The 17,786-nt window shown below is 28.8% G+C and overlaps 1 protein-coding gene across 2 annotated transcripts in view; it reads right to left on the bottom strand.

The window, feature by feature from the left end:
* Positions 1–17,786, bottom strand: part of Lrt (Leucine-rich tendon-specific protein) — a 160,840-nt gene that overhangs the window by 26,607 nt on the left and 116,447 nt on the right. The gene's annotated exons all lie outside the window — the stretch shown is intronic.

Genomic DNA, 17,786 nt, shown 5'->3' with positions numbered 1-17,786 from the left:
TAACACTATAAAAGTTTTATGTCCGACTCTAGGAATAACGATTAGCAAATATTTTGTTTCGACTTCATAAAACATCTTCCTTACAGCAAAAAAAAATTGGAATGCAGAGATCGATGACTCAAGAAAAATTATATTTAAGACTTTAGCAAGGATTGGTTCGCCACCTAAATATAACAAGATGATTTTAATTTTTATAAAATACGAAAAAAATATTTTAATAATTTTAAATATTAGCTTAACATACTACATTAAATATCATCGTCACAATTAAAATAATATATTATTTAGGAATTTTGTGTTGCTTTATTATAAAATAATTTGGTAATAATATGTCTCATTATTTTTTTTTGCGCTCAATAATGTCTTAAATACTTAGCAAAATATAATTTACATGGATTAATGCAATGAACCAATGCTGAAGTTAAAAATTAACCCAGCGCTGAAGATGAACAACATCTATAATGACTAGAAAGAGATATCCACAAACATAGTTGTATCAACAGAATGACTCTGGAACTACTGTACAGAAGGCAAGGTAAACCGCTGTAATAATCTTTCGAAAACAAGTCCTTAATTAGTCATAATAAATAATAATGATTATTTTCATAAGTCAAGAAAAAATAATAACAGCTTAAATATATTTCCTTATTATAAAATTATTTTTTCTCTACTCCCTAACGGCTAAATCGCCAAATAATTGGCTCGCGGCGAATACGAAAGTTGAACTTTTCGGCATTATTCGACTATAAAATTTTTGTCGAGCCATCAACAGCGCCATTGTCGCGATTTACAGTTGCGCAAAATCATAACCGAGGCCCCACATTTGGCTCGATTTGCCATCAAACACCTATTAACCCACCGAGGGATGCGAGCCATTGTGTGTTAAAATTACATTTTCCGAACAGCGTCGATTCTGTTCCACTAACTGAAAAAGGATGGTAAAAAAACCTTACACCGATCCAAGACAAACTTGTAGGTACAAAAAGTTGTTTGTTGTAGGGTCGTAGTTTCAATAGTCACGATGTGGAAGCTGAAACGTGCGATTAAATATTAAGTTTATCTTAATTTAGGTGAGAGACTCTTAGTGAAAAATAGATTTTAGGAATTAGACTATATAGATATATTATGAACACTTTTAAATCACAAATTAAACAATAATATCGATCAATTAAATGGTCAAAATTTAAATCAATTTAGGGTCAAAATAAAAATTAAATTTAAGATAGAAACAGCCTGGTCGTAATGTCATAATGATTTTTTATTATTTTATTAATAAAACGACATTTCTTTCAGGATTACCTAATGTACTACATTTAATTGCAAATGTATATTAGTGGCAAGTGAAAAAGATAAATATGACAATCCGTCAGCTATTCGAATGCTTCATGACACTTAAGTTATTAATTTATTTAGCTAATATAGCTAATTTAACAAAAATAAAAAATAAATAAAAATAATATTATAATTTATTTTTTAATGCACGAAATGAAATTTAGTTTTGCGGACACCTCTATACATAATTCCTATTCTCTTATACCTAACTTTCCTTAAATTGTCTCTAACTTAGTATTAAATCCATATACATTTTAATTTCTTCATAAATACTCTGGTAACATATTATTTTCTAGTTATATATAAATACTAAAACATTCATCTTAAATATTTATATTCTGGAAGATTAAGCCGTTCCAATATTTCAATCATATGTTTATTAGTAAATTTATTTTTATTAAAAACTACTGTCATTGCCCTATTTAGTAATTTTTGCAACACTATTTTATTTATATATTAAACATATATAATATTGTTGCACAACAATTAAAATGAGGCAATTTAACATATTTTTATTTCTAGATAATATACCTATTTTTCTACTATTTTTTTATATGTTCCTTAAATAATATTTATTTTATTATCTAACATATTTTTTATAATTAATAAACATAAATTTAGTTTAATCTTATTTAGTATAAGTATTATTTTTTAATCATATTTCTATTATACTTAATTAAATATTTTAATTATTTACAACTTTTTTAACGTTATCACCTATGTATATAATAATGTGACGTCCGCAAAATTTTTTTTTATGGTAATAATTACATTATTATTTCTAATTATATTTTTTGAACATAAATCAGTTTTATTATTTTAATCATACTTTTACAACTAGTCAATTTATTTTTATTTAAAACTTATCTCATATGCCTATTTTGTAATTTTTGCAACATCATTTTATTTTATTTATTTAACATATTTAATATTGTTAAATAATAATTAAAATGGGGCAACATGATTACAGCAATGGCCCCAAACTAGACCCCTGTAGTACACCGCTAGATAATGTTTTCTCTTCAAAATAAGCATTACTTATTGTTTTTAAATAAATATTAAACCATTTTAAAACAATTTCACTTCTGTTCTTCAACATTATTTTCCGGTCTATTGTTTCGAAATCCCTCTTGAAATGCAAGGAAACTGCTTCAATGATTTTGTTTGTATTGTTGGCTAATCATTTAGAACTACTTGTAATGCAGTCTCATTGAAATGTTTTTCTCTGAATCACGATTGTTGTTTACGTAGAATATTATGAGAAATTATAAAATCCTTTTAAAAAAAGTATTTGCAGTGTAATTAAATACTAATATAAATCTGTAACTAGAACTTTATATTGATGTTTTTAATGTTAACATTTTGATAATTTATAATTTTTACTTTATTTTTTTTTTTTTCTTTATAACTACATGTGTATTATTTTTGACCATCATGACGCATTTAGTAATCTAATATTTCGCGATAGAATCAATTAAAAAAAAATAAATAAATAAATTGTTTTATGCAAACCAATGCCTTATGTCTGTGGCACACAAATGTAAATTTGTTATACAATGTTATCATACCATATATTTTTTTAAACATAATGAAAAGCAAATCCAGGGTTTCAATTCCCATTTAGGATATGTCTCGTCATTCCAAATCGTCGAAAGCACACCCGACCCATATCGGGCACCAAATCGAATTCTAAATTGTTTTAGCCATTTTTATGAACGTCCCCGGCATCGTTAACGCGCTTAATTACATGTGGGCCGTTTTTGCCCCGTTCCTCCCGCAAAAGGAAGCCTACCCATTTTCCTAAATAAGGGAAGATTGACGGTTGATCCCTAAAACCAGCGATGATTAACATTTGGGCCGGAATGCCGCACCGAGGTAAACAACGAGCTGGCTTCGGCGGAACGTTTTTTCCACTTCGAAATTCTCGGATCTGGTAACGACATCCTTGTACGGCCGATGCGGCCCATCAAAAAGGAGGGCCCGTATCTCGGTCGAATCTCTACTTCTGACTTTTTCATCGTATGAATGACGGAGAATGCTAACTTTTCGGTCAGCGCCGATCTTATCACTTCATCGACGACGAGTCAATGGCGGGTTTTGATGTGCCCCCTTGTTTTTTTGCCCACCGCGCGCGAATTTTGCGATGCGTTCTCTTTGTGGCTGCGTATGTACATAAAGTGTATTTTTAAAGTGTTTATATTATACTAGTTGTATCACACATAAGCTGTGTTATTTATTTATATTATAAAAATTTTGTATAAAAGTGTTTAGTCAGAGTATCTGTTGCAGTTGCAGAGATTTTTATTAAAATATTTTGCAAAGTTTAAAATTTTATTGCGTACTTATAAGTATTAAGTATTTTTTATTTTTCTTTAAACTAATAAAGAATACAAAATTTCTAATCATAATTAACATATATTTTTTTATTAGTAATTAATTTTTAATATTTATTACACTTTTACGGAAAAACATAAATCTGGTTGTTTGAGTTTTTTGTTTATAAGATAAACACGAAAGTCCGAATCTAAAGTGTGAAAATGATACTTTTCTAGTTTATCAGTTAAAATCTTAGTTAATTAATCGCCAGCAATAATTTTTTTTTAATAAATATTACTGCAAGGTTTTTTGTGGAATAATTAGTGACTAGTCATATGTCGAACATTTTTTTTTAGAATATTTTTTAATATTGTCATTATTAAGAATTTCAAATTTAACAATAAAAAATTTAATAAAATGATTCTAAACCTTTAATACAAATTAATTATTTTTTCGCTCTAAAAATCTTGCCACCATTGCTGCCTTTAAACCGATATTCAATAAAAAGAGCGCGTTAACTATAAAAAAATATTTTTCAATCTGTAAACAATTAATTATATACATTTTTACATGTCTGTCCGGTATAAAGTAACACCATAAATACTATTTTTCCAAATTACAAGTTATTCTGAACAAAGATATAAAAATAATATATAACACACCTTTTTATACTAATTTTAATAAATTGCATATTAGTCCTATAATAACAACAATTAAAGAACACTGTCATTTTCATACCATAAAATATTATAATCTCGTGTATCGGTGATACAATAAAAACACCAATATATCAAAGGAACCAAATACGAGCGTTAACTATATGCCAAGTCGCATAAAAGCTCGGACGGGGGCCCGCTCAATATACCGTAAGACTCGTTTTTTAATAAAAAAAAATAATCAAAATTTTTTTTTAAATGTAAATTAAGGTTTTAAACACTTTTTGCAAACGACATTTTTGAGTCAGATTTCAATTTGCAAAGTTATGACACTTTTGATTTTTAAATTGGCCGCCATTTTGTAAAAAAAAATATTATTTTTTTCATACAGAACGTATATGGGGTGCTCAGTAGTTCTATACGATACTAAAAATGTAATTTGTAATCTTTAAAACCAAGCAGTTAAGAGCGTTAATTCTTCTGAAAGTCTCAAAATGGCTCGTATGGGGGTCCGATCGAACTGATACATCGCTTGTTTTGAAGCAAAAATCTATTTTTTTTATATTTTATTTAGATGAAGTTTAGGCTTTTAAATGTTTTATACGTAGTAATCTTTTTGTTTAAATTTAATCCTACTGAGTTACGAGTGTTTAAGTTTTTATACTTGTCGCCATTTTGCAAAAAATTGACACATTGGATTTTGCCAATAAACATATAGAGGGTGCTTAAAAATTCTATACTGTCACTAAAATTAAACTTTAAATATGTATAAATAAACTCACACTGACCTTAACTATATTGCAAGTCTTACGAGCGAATGTATGGTGGGTCGATCGACTTTTAATTTTTAATTTTTTTAAACGGTATCATAAGTATATTCGAAAGCTCTATTTTGTATTAAAAATTCAAGTCTATATATTTTAAATTAATAACATTTATTTAAATATGTGTTATGATTTTGCTATCTATCGTCAACAAAACAGTTTTCATAGAATATATGTGAATTATTATAAATTTTATTATGCATATTTTTGCATAACAAGCATTACACACATATCTAAAAGTTTAGCTGTATTTTATGTGCATTTGGTCTATAAAAGCAAACAGCTATAATAAAAATACTATTTTCAACGCACCACATAAACCATATAAACTTTATCGCTTATTGTGTTATAATATTGTTCGAATTCGAACACAAAAAAAAGTCAGTGGATTCACTTAAAATCTCATCAAAAATGACAGACTGGAGACCACCCAGATTGAAGTTCCGAATTGGGCTTTAGTATTTTTTCGACAAAAAAGAGAGAAAAAAATATCGAGCTACCCGTTTTGGTTTGTAAATTAAAAAATAAAAATGGAACGATGTAGCATACATTGCATAAATATTCTGTGTGTAAATATTCAATATTGTATAAAAATATAATATAAACCTTCAGCTTAAAACAATATGATTTTATTTTATTTTTAATTATTTCTTACGTCAATGGCAATTAATGCTTCAGCCTATTATTTATTATAAACATGTTGTTAGTTTCTCATAAAATAACTGAGAGTATATAGAAAATACTCATTGTTTAGTTGCAAAAACATCCACAACACAAACTTGAAACACTTCTTTGCTAGTTGCTATAAACAATACAGCTGTAATAAAGTTTATTCTTATTCAAGAAAGTTGAACCTGTATTTATTTAAAACATTCAATCAAAATAATTGTATGTTAAGAGAGTATATTTATTTATTTTTTATAAATCTTTCGTTGCAACATGAAAAATATTAGCCAAAATCGTTACAACTTAGTAAACACCAACAACAACTATAAATAAAAAGTAATAAGACAATATTCTGCAAATAAATACTTTTAAAAAGTCACATTTATCGATATTATTATTTAATTTAATTTAATTTATTATTTTTTTCAATAAATATGTACTGACTAAGTAAATCAATTAGATATGATGAATACCTACAAGTAATTATTAACCACCAGACTGAAAGTCTGGGAATCGATGACATTTATATCAATTTATAATTTATAATTATTATGTGTAATATAATTAATGTTACTGCAGCTGGTGCCGTTTTTTTTATGAAAGCGAATTTTTAATAAATAAAAATTCGAGTGCCGCTGCCGGGGCTCGAACCCTAAACCTCAAAGTTATTAGTCTGAGACGCTACAAACTACGCTATTTTGTCTTTAATATATTATAATAATATGATAAACACAATAGAGTTTATTTATAAAATTATTATATTAAATTTATTTGAAGGAAAATAGTAGTAAATCACAGTCATAAAATTATCGCACATCACTCAATACAAGAGCAACTCTCGAAAATTTTGATTTAACCAATTCGACAGAATATTAAACGGTACCAGACAAAAATCCCACCACTACCAGTCGGATGCAGCGACACCTGGTGTCGTTTGATTCAATTATCGATTCGAAGCGTGTATTTGCCCATCGAACCGTCAACCGGTCCAATATCCATTTCACAGGGTGTTCCTCGCTTCGCTAGCCCCCATCGCGGATTATTCTGTAAAACAACACTGTACCACCACTAGCAACCGGCAGCCACTAGCGATCCAATTATTTAGACGATGAATTAGTTTTAGCCCTGTGTGAGTACCAGTGCAGCGATGGTGAACCCTTTTCCGCACGTGGAGCAAAAAATAATTCGAAATTTCGCAGCATCGGAACGCGAGTCAAAGAGTTAATTTCAGAGACCTCTAATCAAAGCTAAAGTTCCTCTTTTTCTTGTCCTCATATTTTATGATTATCATGGAGATAGAAAATTTACTGTCTCAATCATGGGATATAACTTAATCTTTCCATAATGTCCAGAACATTTTTCTTATCGTTATTTCAAATTATATCTCAAAAATAATAATATCTCAAATACAATAAATAAGAAAGTTAAATAAAAAAAACGTATGTTTAATATATTATTTATTATACAATATAATAAAATAAGAATTTAATAAAAACGGTTTGTAAATATTGAATTTTTATATTCTAATAAAATTAAGAATAGTGTAGTTCTTTAATTTATAGTAATTTAATTCCATTTAATGTCAAATTAATTTTAATACAAAAAAATCTAGTAATAAATAAAGAAATGTAAAGAAAAAAATATTTTATATTTTTCATATTAATATAATACTATTTATATTATTAATATATAAATGACTTATAAAGTTAATTTTTCCAAAATATAATTTATTTTGTAAAACAGAGAAAGATATAATATAAAAGAAATAGTTGTTTTATGATTATTTTATTTAATGATTAGTAAATTATTTAATCAAATATATTCATTCAAAATGGCTTGGATCTAGCAACACTTATTACAAAAAACTTTGGACTACAAAGGCAAAAATAAGCGCGCTTACCACCAAAAATAAAAACCTAATACATGCCTGACCGGTGTGGAGTGACATCAGTTATACTATTTTTTTCTAATTTGCTAAAAGTCTTTCAAAATGAAATTTTAAGAATAATATATATTTCACAATTTTATACTTATTTTTAAAAACTTCATAACAGCGAAAAATATAACTGCAAAAATATAAAAAATATTCTTCATAACCACACTAACCCACTAATATCATGTATAACAACTTGGTGAACCTTTTTTATGCCGACTAGTGCATACCGTACGTGACAATAGAGGGATTGCTAAAAATCGTTTGCCAATGGCCGTTTGATGCCTTTAAACAATCACAATAATGTAATACATTGATTTACTGATTGATATATATTTTTTAAAACTTCATTACAGCCAAAAATATATCAGCAAAAATATAAAAAAATATTCTGCATAACCACACTAACCTACTAATATCATGTATCACAACTTGGTGAACCTTTGTTATGCCGACTAGTGCATACCGTACGTGACAATAAAAAGATTGCTGAAAATCTTTTGCCAATGGCCGTTTAATGCCTTTAAGCCAGAGATCCCTAAACTTTTTTGTCTCGTAGACCCCTTGCCATGTTTTTCGGTTTTGGGTAGACCCCCTGCTTGCTTGATATTGATTTTTTGCAAATTCATCAACTTCAAATGTGTTTTTAACAGCTGGTATCGTGCTACTCACTTTGAAAGATTTCTACTATCTGTGTATGTGGATTAATCCATTCATTGAAAGCCAAAAATAAAGTCAGCCACATTTACATCTTATGGATCCTCAATTTTATTTTTCACTGATATGGACCCCTTGCAGGTCGTTGTCGACACCTAGGACTCGATATAGACCACTTTGAGAATCACCGTGGTATATCATTATGTGTAGGTTTTTACAAGTTCAAAATGTATTGCGACCACAAAACGAATGCCTACCTACATCCTACAACTTACACAATTTTATAAACATATATAATATTTTTTTTTATTCATAGGTACTTTTATAAATAATGTATATGTCTTTATTTTATAAGATTATAATGTAAGTAGATAGGTACTATCAGTGGTTGTTGAGATCCACTTCTGTGGTCCCCCATTTTTATTTCATAAACCCCCAAATTTTTTTTCGCTGACGTAGACCCCTGGGGGTCGATATAGACCACTTTGGGAATCACTGCTTTAAACAATCACTATAATGTATTACATTATTATATAAGTAAAAATAATTTAATTCTAACGATAGAAATTTTAAAAGTCACGCAATGACAAATGTTCTAAGAAAACAGATGGACACGGTTATACCGCAAATCTTTGTTTTTGCCTGACAAAGATAAAAATAATTTTTAATTTGAATATAAGCACTAATGCCAAAGTATATATCGCTTTGAAAGATAAAGAACACATATCAATTGTTTTATACATATATTCAGTTAAATGTATCTAAATTCGTACTTGATCTATTTTTTTAATATAATTATTTTCTCCCACTCATATTACAAAAAGTTCTTTTAGTATTTTTTGTCTTATAACTAACCACTAACGTTTTATTTTTATTTTATTGTGGCATATAACAAAATTGTAAGCATAAAAATGGTTATTAACCAGTAACATATATGCTTGTGAAATTTACTATAAACGTTTTACAAAAAAATCTGATTGTCAGCCGCTTCCCTCTTCACGTCAACTCTGGTAAGGCTATGGCGTCTGAAATTCAGAGTTCAACTTGACTTTCCGAGACGAATGGATTATTAAAAAACAGACAAGGCTATAAAACAATAAATATATAAACCGTGACTTAAAATTTTTATAACAAATTAGTTTTGCTTTATTCAAAAATAAATACCATAACCTTCAGGTCAGGATACAATAATAACCACGCAACTGACATTTACCTAAAATAATTTTTTGAAGTTCTGTTAAGCTAAAATTATCAAATATGATTAAAATAAATATTTTATTGTCACTCAGAATTTTTTTATGTTATAGCAAGATTTTATTATTTTTTTTAAGTTAATTAAAATGTGTGACGGTTTGCAATTTCCTATGTAATAAATATTTTTTTTCTAAATTATATGATCCTAATATTCTTTGAATAATAATTCTTGTACCTCAAAATCGCCAGAAGGGTCAAAGGTTTGCCATCGCTGTGTTTATGCTGAACCGAACCGTCGAACCCAATTTTATGGTTGACGAGTATGCTGGTGCAATTAGCGAAAAGTAACATTAGCGATAATGATCGCGAATCCAAATCCGCAACGTATGTGGTTGAGTAATGCTATAATAGGATGAATTCAATGAATTGTAATTTTGACTGTTCTTTCCATGATTTTAGATTAAAAAATATCCATTTTTATTATTATTATGTATCATAATTAATCGATCATTGAATTTATAAAAAAATTGAACAGAAATATATACACTTTCTAATCGCAGCAATCCTTATATTTAACACGATAAAAGATACGTATAAAAGTAGCTTCTCCTTCTTGATCCACAAATCTCCAAAATCTCGCTATCCCATCTTGAGAGTACGCACATTTTCTCGCCGCGGATCCGCATGATTCCGAATAATTTATTATGATCGACTTTTAAAAGCGCCATTGTTTGCCGCCGTATTCGACATATTTCATTTCATAAATATTTGATGAGTCCGCCAGAAATCCGAAGATCGTATAATGTCGAATGAATCACATAAATCGGTCAAAATCAGAATAATATCGCAGCGGCGGATCTCTCTCTCTTTACTCCAGAAAGGAAACTGTGCAATGGATTTATCGCCTGGATTCAATTAGTGTAAAATATTATATTCCTGAAAAGCGCACACATAATATAATACATGTGACGTTGCTCGTGATGATGCCACATAAATATTTGGCGACCATTATTTTTGCCCCCTTGCCAGAATTTAATGGTAAAATATTTTTAGGCATAATACCACGATCATGTGAAGATTTTTTATATATTTTATATACAGCCTATTAGGTATGCATTTTCTGATAAATATATATATTTCTTAGTTATGGAGCAATACAATATTTTATTTACTATCTTAAGGATTTTTTTTATAAATCTGTTTCTTATTAAATAATAAGATATTACTTAAACAGTTTGGACACATTTCATTTAAAATTTGCATATAAAACCAATTTATTTTAAACAGAAAATATACATCTCTGGTTTCACGCTATTCGCGGATAGTAGTTAAATTATTTATAGCGAAATCGCAATTATACAATGTGATTTGCATCAAAGCAAATGTTTGTTATTTTAATTTAATCACATTGTCAGTGCGATTCGTGTTTATACAATTTGTATTTGTACGGATGTTTCTATAATATAAAGTGTACTGTATAATAAGGGAGGAACAAGCGGGTACTATTTGCTTAGTAAAAATAATTAGAAATTAAACACTTTAACACTCCAGCGATTTTTTAATAAGTTACTTTTTATTTCTTTTCACGGGTCCGTATCTTTTCCTAGCAATAAATATAAAATACTTGATTAACTGATTAATAAAGCAAGTACAATTATCTTTGATAATTTAATAAAAATATGTATACAATAATTCGTAAACTTGTTTTAAAAAAATAATTTGTAAAAAAAATAGTCAACAAAACACCTGTGAGTCGCTGACTTTTATATGGAAAAAATAAATTAAACATTTTATATTTACTAACTTTAATACGTATTTCAGATTTTAATACAACTAATTGTTTGAAGCAAAGAATATTAAGTAACTGTGTAATATGTAACAATTAAGTAAAAATAGTTACATATTTGGCTTAAATGATAATGAGCCTAATCTATATAATTTATGTTTATATTATAAAATAACAACGTTGAATAAAGTTCATTAAAATAAATCCCTCAATTTCATTTTACAAAACATTTAAGCATTGTAATGGCGAAACGTAAAACATTTGTTTCACTTTTTATAGATCTTAAAAGTTTACGGTCCGTCACAGCAAATTACACTTCTCATTGTTTGTCGTCTCACTGCCTATACAATTTTTTATATCATAATAAACCTTTTACCTTATTTTTATATTATCTATTATGCATTATTATTTAAAGATGGTTAATAAAAAAATATGATGAATCTAATCTTTCAACAAAACGGTGACAAAATCTTTGATAAAAAATGAATACAACTAGAAAAATAACATGTTTAGATTTCTGCCAACGCTTAGCAAATTATTTGATAAAATCATATTATTGCGATTAATAAAATTAAAACAATTTTCTAAAAAGCTGACAATACTCATATCCGCCAATTTTAATCAAAAATAGTTCTAGGATGTTATTACTAGTTAAATAAAAATCTTTTGATACTCTTTTGATCAATGTACGCCGACGACACTGTAATCACCAGTTCTCATGGTCCTAAACATATTTTAGTTGAACTATAAAAAAAACCTTGAAAACTTATGAAAAGGATAAATAAAATTAATCAAAACAAAACAGACGCTAGATTGTTTACAAAACGTAGGCAACCCTTGCCTTTGCCCATTAAGTGTGAACAAGGGCATAACATTAAATGGAGAACAAGCGTTAAATACCTAGGTATACACTTCCAGACTTAAATTCAACAAACATATAACTGAGCTTCGGTCAATATCGCTTTGCGCCATTGCGGTTAATTATAAGAATTAAAATATTTGTGCATAAACTGTTATAACTAATGCTTGTCCCAATTTATTTTAATAAACTTAAAGTTATCCAAAATGAAGCCATAATAATATGTTTTAAACCAACCTTAAAAACTCCATACCAGTATTATTATCAGTTGTTATTATCAAACTGAAAAATGATATAAAAGTATCTAACGGGACAACTGAAATTCGCTAATTTCGATTTTAAAGAAGATTGTAACCAATGGCTTTAATAAACCTAATATTTTTTTTAATTTCTGAAACAATAATAAATTAAAACGGCGATATTACATTGCCTTGTCGTACTCCTTTTATTTTATTTTTTCATGTTTTGCTACTTACGTGTTGATTTTACGGTACAGTTTTATTGAAAAACAATAGGGAGGTAGTGCAAAGTATGCTTAATTTAAAATCCCACGAGATCCCAATATTCAATTACAAGTTTTGTGGAACCCGAAGCATTTATGGGACTGGGCCAATTGTACTATACACATGCGGTTATATAAATTATGGCGACGAACCTAACAATGTAGGCGTTGAATACTTTAGCTTCTGAGATTGCACTATGCCGCATTGTCGGCCAATCTAATTGCATTATAGTCTTGCGGCAAATTGGATCTAATTTGAATGCAATACAAACAGATCCCAATCGTGGCATCGAGGGGTACCTACGTACGTGCTCCTCCCGGTGCATTTTCCATTGTGCTCCAAAGAGAAACGACGGTCGTGAAGAGGTTAACGGAGAATGCGGGTGGGGTTCGTTCGGTTTGGTGTTAAAGTTTTATTGCCCGGAAATTTTATTACGGCGGAAAATTCGAAAAGTTAATATCGGGCAATGGCTCGAAACTGAATTAGTTTTCGATCAAAAGGGCGAGTTGTAAATTATAACGGCCCCGTCAAAGGCGGCTAGTTAACGCTGAGACGAATTAACCCGACGGGATCGTGTTTTTAACTCGCTCGCTACACAAACAAGGGTTGTTTGTGCTATTTTATTAATTTTATTTGATGAAAGATAACAAAAATATAATATCACTTTATTAAAAAACTGTATGAACACAAATATTAGCTGTGGGGGTTGATTTATTTGGCCACAAGCGAATGCTAGCAACACTGAAATGGCGGAAACGAGAGCAACACATTCCTCTGGCGAATACAAAAATTAACAGCACCTCATAATTTTAGCGCGTTTAGAAGCTGGATAGCAATAACCGTAAGCCATTCAGCTCAGGCATCAAATAGAAAAAGACTTTTCGGACCTCAAAAATAGAATTTTTCGAGGAAGAGTTTTATTGTCAACAGCACGCTTCAGTAGCTTGAAAAAATGCTTAGCGACATTCCATTTTTAGAGAAAGAATAACTTAGTGAGTATCCCAACGCTGCTAAAAGAACGGCGCTGAAACACAAAAATGAATTATACCAAAAGTCATTATAAAAAGTTATCTAAAAACCTTTTTTGTACTTTTAGGATAAGAAGGGAGTATCTGAGTAATTTTAAATGATGAAGTTTTAGAATCTGAAAATGACAACTTTGTAGAGACATAACAAGTTCATTTAAATTTTAAAAAATCGTCTCTAAACAAGGAAAAAAAGCAGTAAAACATCTGGAAAATATTAAATCACGGGGTATTGCTAATAAACCAGCAAAGATGTACAGAAAAAGTTGAAAGAAGATTTTGCAACTTATTCACAAAATGATGAAAAAATTATCTGTCAAAAAATTGTCTAATTTTATATTATTAATAAAATAGGTATTTTTCTTAATTAAATTAAGAGGAGGTTAGTGACTATGTAATTAACTATCTCTACATCAATAAACGTTATAAGAGCATGTAGGTCATATTCAAGTGCTCCTTGAAAAAGCTTGCTTAAATTTTAAAATAAAAACATCAATATGCAAAGTGAAAAACAGAAAATTTATCATATTCATTTAAAAATCGACTATTTGAAAAGTAAATTAAAATAAATTGTTTTAAAAAAGTATAATTTTAAAATCCTGTTGATTTACCAAGCAACATAACAATATGGTATCGTTGTAAATGGCGTATTTGCCTAAAAATATATTAAAAAACTAAAAACAACGAAAATTTCTGGTTATACCGAAACAATTGGCGCCGTGTGAACGGATTTCAGTTTATTTTTGCGTCACTTTTGATAAATGGTTCGCTTGGCTTTAAAATGTACGGCGCACGTCCTGATGAAGCTTTAGTCGAAACAAACAGTGCTAACACTGTGGTTCTCAAACACAATTTTGAATAAAAAAATATTTAATAAATTATTGTTATGTTCATAATCAAGATCGAACCATATTATACATTTTTGTCCTTGTTATAGAGTATGGAATCTGTATTCGATTAAGATAAATATAAATTCCTTGTTTCGCAACAGTTAAGTCGGGTTGTCCGTGGGTGCGTCCATGGGCTGCAGGCTGCTCAAGAATAGGTCGCTCTGGATCAGTGGATGAGAAGAGAGAAACAGCGGTTCCTGCGATCTTTGCTAGTCCGAATTAGAATCGGCCTTTTCTAAGTCGGAGGTTGAAGTTCGAGTGCCTTGAACTCTGATGTGGATGTTCAAGTATATGTCAGACGAAGTGTGGAAGGGAAAGTCCTCAGAAGAAATGTCTGATGGAAAGTCCTCAGACACGATGTCTGAGTTCCAGTATTTATATTATATGGATTTTATATTCCGCCTCTTTTCGATGGGAGGACCAAATATAGAAGGATGGCGATTTCCTTTAAAATAAATTGCCGTTGGCCGATAAGGCTTGATGCGTTTTTTATTCTCAAGGCGATACATATGTAATTCTTTATAATTTATATCGCTTACATAAATCTGTTAGATGATAGAAAATTAAACAGAAAATGTTTCGTTTATGAATTCGTGTGCTAAGATGTTATTTTATCTTTATCAAAAATATTTTCAGAGCTTAGTTACCATAAAATGAATAAATCATTCTGGCAATATGAAGTTATATGAAAAGATATATTACCATTTTAAATTTAATTAAATTTAAAAATAATGGTAAAACTATTTAAAAAAATAAAATTTGTTAGTTTACTTTTAGCAACAAACCTTTTGTGAACATTTTGTTTAAACATTATTTATTTTAAATATTATGACATAAGATAAAGTGTCACATAATATAAATGTAACACCAAATTATCGACTATGATTAAATTTATCACAGGACAGGATAGGACAGGGCATTATTCACTACCTTAGGAACAAATGTACTAAGCCAAAAAGTTTATTTATAATATCATTTGCTTTAAAATGTATTTCATTAGTCAAAAAAAATATAATGTATAATGACGTGTAATTAATCAAACTATGTAATAAAAATCATGAAATCAACAACTACTTTAGCTTATAGAGAATGTCATATAAAAGTTTCACTTATTTAATATAAATATTATCCAAACTGATTTATCAAGTTTTTATTAAGAAATACACAGGCAAAAAATATATAATAATAACGACAAATACACTAAAACGTAATAATCTACAGAGAATATTGATAATTTTTACTAAATAAATTATTTATATTATATAATTTAGTCAAACATATTATCTGTAAATTGGGAGTTTTGATTTATAGGATCAGAAGGGTGTCGAACGTAAGGTCTAGACTAATAACCCAGAGGCCGCGTGCTCCAATCACGGCAACATACTTGAATTAATATTTTTAAATATGCGCTAATAATTAAAAATACAGCAACCGCTGCAAAACGATATATATTTATCATAAATTTCACAACATATAATAATTTATATTTAAATATCTGTTTCGTTAAGCTATTATTAAAATAAGCATAAGCTATGAACCTTAAAAAATAAGTTTCATTAAAAATTAAGTTTAAATGTAATAAAACGTATGACAGTTTGACAGTTGTTTGCAGCAGTTAAAGCTAAATATGCACATGAAAAATGATCTGCACAAAAAGAGTTTTGTAGCATTGTTTACTTTTTGTCAGAGAGTTGTAATTTGCGGTGTCATCATTACGCCGAGCCAATTTTTCACTGGGGGGCATTGTTAAATAAAAATTCGTCCATTATGGCCACGGAAGTGTAAAACTGGCAGAATCGCCAGATAAAAACCTCACGAATAAATTGGATTATTTATTTTTAAGTGGGAAAATAATTATAAGTATTATAAATCAGACAATTATTGAGTTACTGATCAAATAGGGAGTGTATTAATAAAACCAGTCAATAGAAAATATATTACAGCTAACAATTATCATTTATTATTACATATTATATGTATATATATATAGGACTAAAAAATAAATTATGCATATTTAGGTTTAAAACCCATGATAAAATTATTAATGCAAGTAAAAATGCGCTTTATATTTAACTAAGACACCAGTTACACTTTTGACATGAAGATAAGCTGCCTCTCGTGTAGCTGTCAGTTTATATGAGCAATATCCAAGAATTTAGGAAGGCATGGAATTCATCATAATTAAACTCACTCACTGCTAAAGTAGAATATAATGTTTCGAATCTAGCAATATTTATTTGGTTTATAAGTACGCAATATTCCAATGGCCTTTGTTACATTTTTTTGCAGCCAAATGTGCGACTTCATTAATATTCATATAATATACATATGACACTTAACAATGGCACCCGTTACCATAATCGAACGTGTGAATACACGAATCGTACAGAAAAACCCACTCATAATCGCGCCGGTTCATGAGACAAGCGTCATAATTCTGATTCTAAAAATATTTTTTAATTTAAAATAAAAAAAATTGTTGATGCGGAACTAATAAAATTATTTGGCGAGACAAATTCATTTCATTGGTTGTTTTGAGGGAATTGTTTTAACTCGGATCGCTGATAAGATTTGGGGTCGGGGCTCTTTGCGTTGATTCGCGAAATTTATCTTCGGCTACATAATCGCTTTGCGAAACTTTTCCAAAAAGCTAATTTAGATTAATTCAAAAGTGGCTAAACGCCGAGTTTAAAGTTTGTATATTGAAATGATACAACTTTTTATCTCGTTGTCGGGTGATTTTTGTCGAATTCGGGCGAAATCTTGGGTTAAGTGAAATTTCATAAACCGGATAATTAAATTATATTTATTATAGATTTAATTGAAATTAAAAAATTAAATGTGCTAGAAATAGTATGTTTTAATAAATCTTTGCTGTAAATATCAACAGCTAATTTGTACAGTAATAAATGTTGTTTTTTTATGTGTCGGTTCAAGGTAAGCTTCACTGAATGCAAGTTTAGGGTCCAAATAACGATTATTAAAAATAAAAATCAATGTAAGAAATATTAGTTAAAGTTCAATTTATAAAGATAAAAAATATTAAACTGACCTTCTATTTTTTTTTCCTTTTTGAGTAATCTTGATGGTTCAAGGGGAAAATGATATCTTTTTTTTTCATCTAATCAACGATAGGTTTTATTTT

The sequence above is a fragment of the Plectrocnemia conspersa genome, unplaced genomic scaffold (genome assembly GCF_051122295.1).
Source record: "Plectrocnemia conspersa isolate PC_06_02 unplaced genomic scaffold, ASM5112229v1 ptg000008l, whole genome shotgun sequence".
Classification (NCBI taxonomy): domain Eukaryota; kingdom Metazoa; phylum Arthropoda; class Insecta; order Trichoptera; family Polycentropodidae; genus Plectrocnemia; species Plectrocnemia conspersa.
The sequence above is the reverse complement of the archived record's forward strand: the minus strand, read 5'-3'. Positions and strand labels throughout refer to the sequence as shown.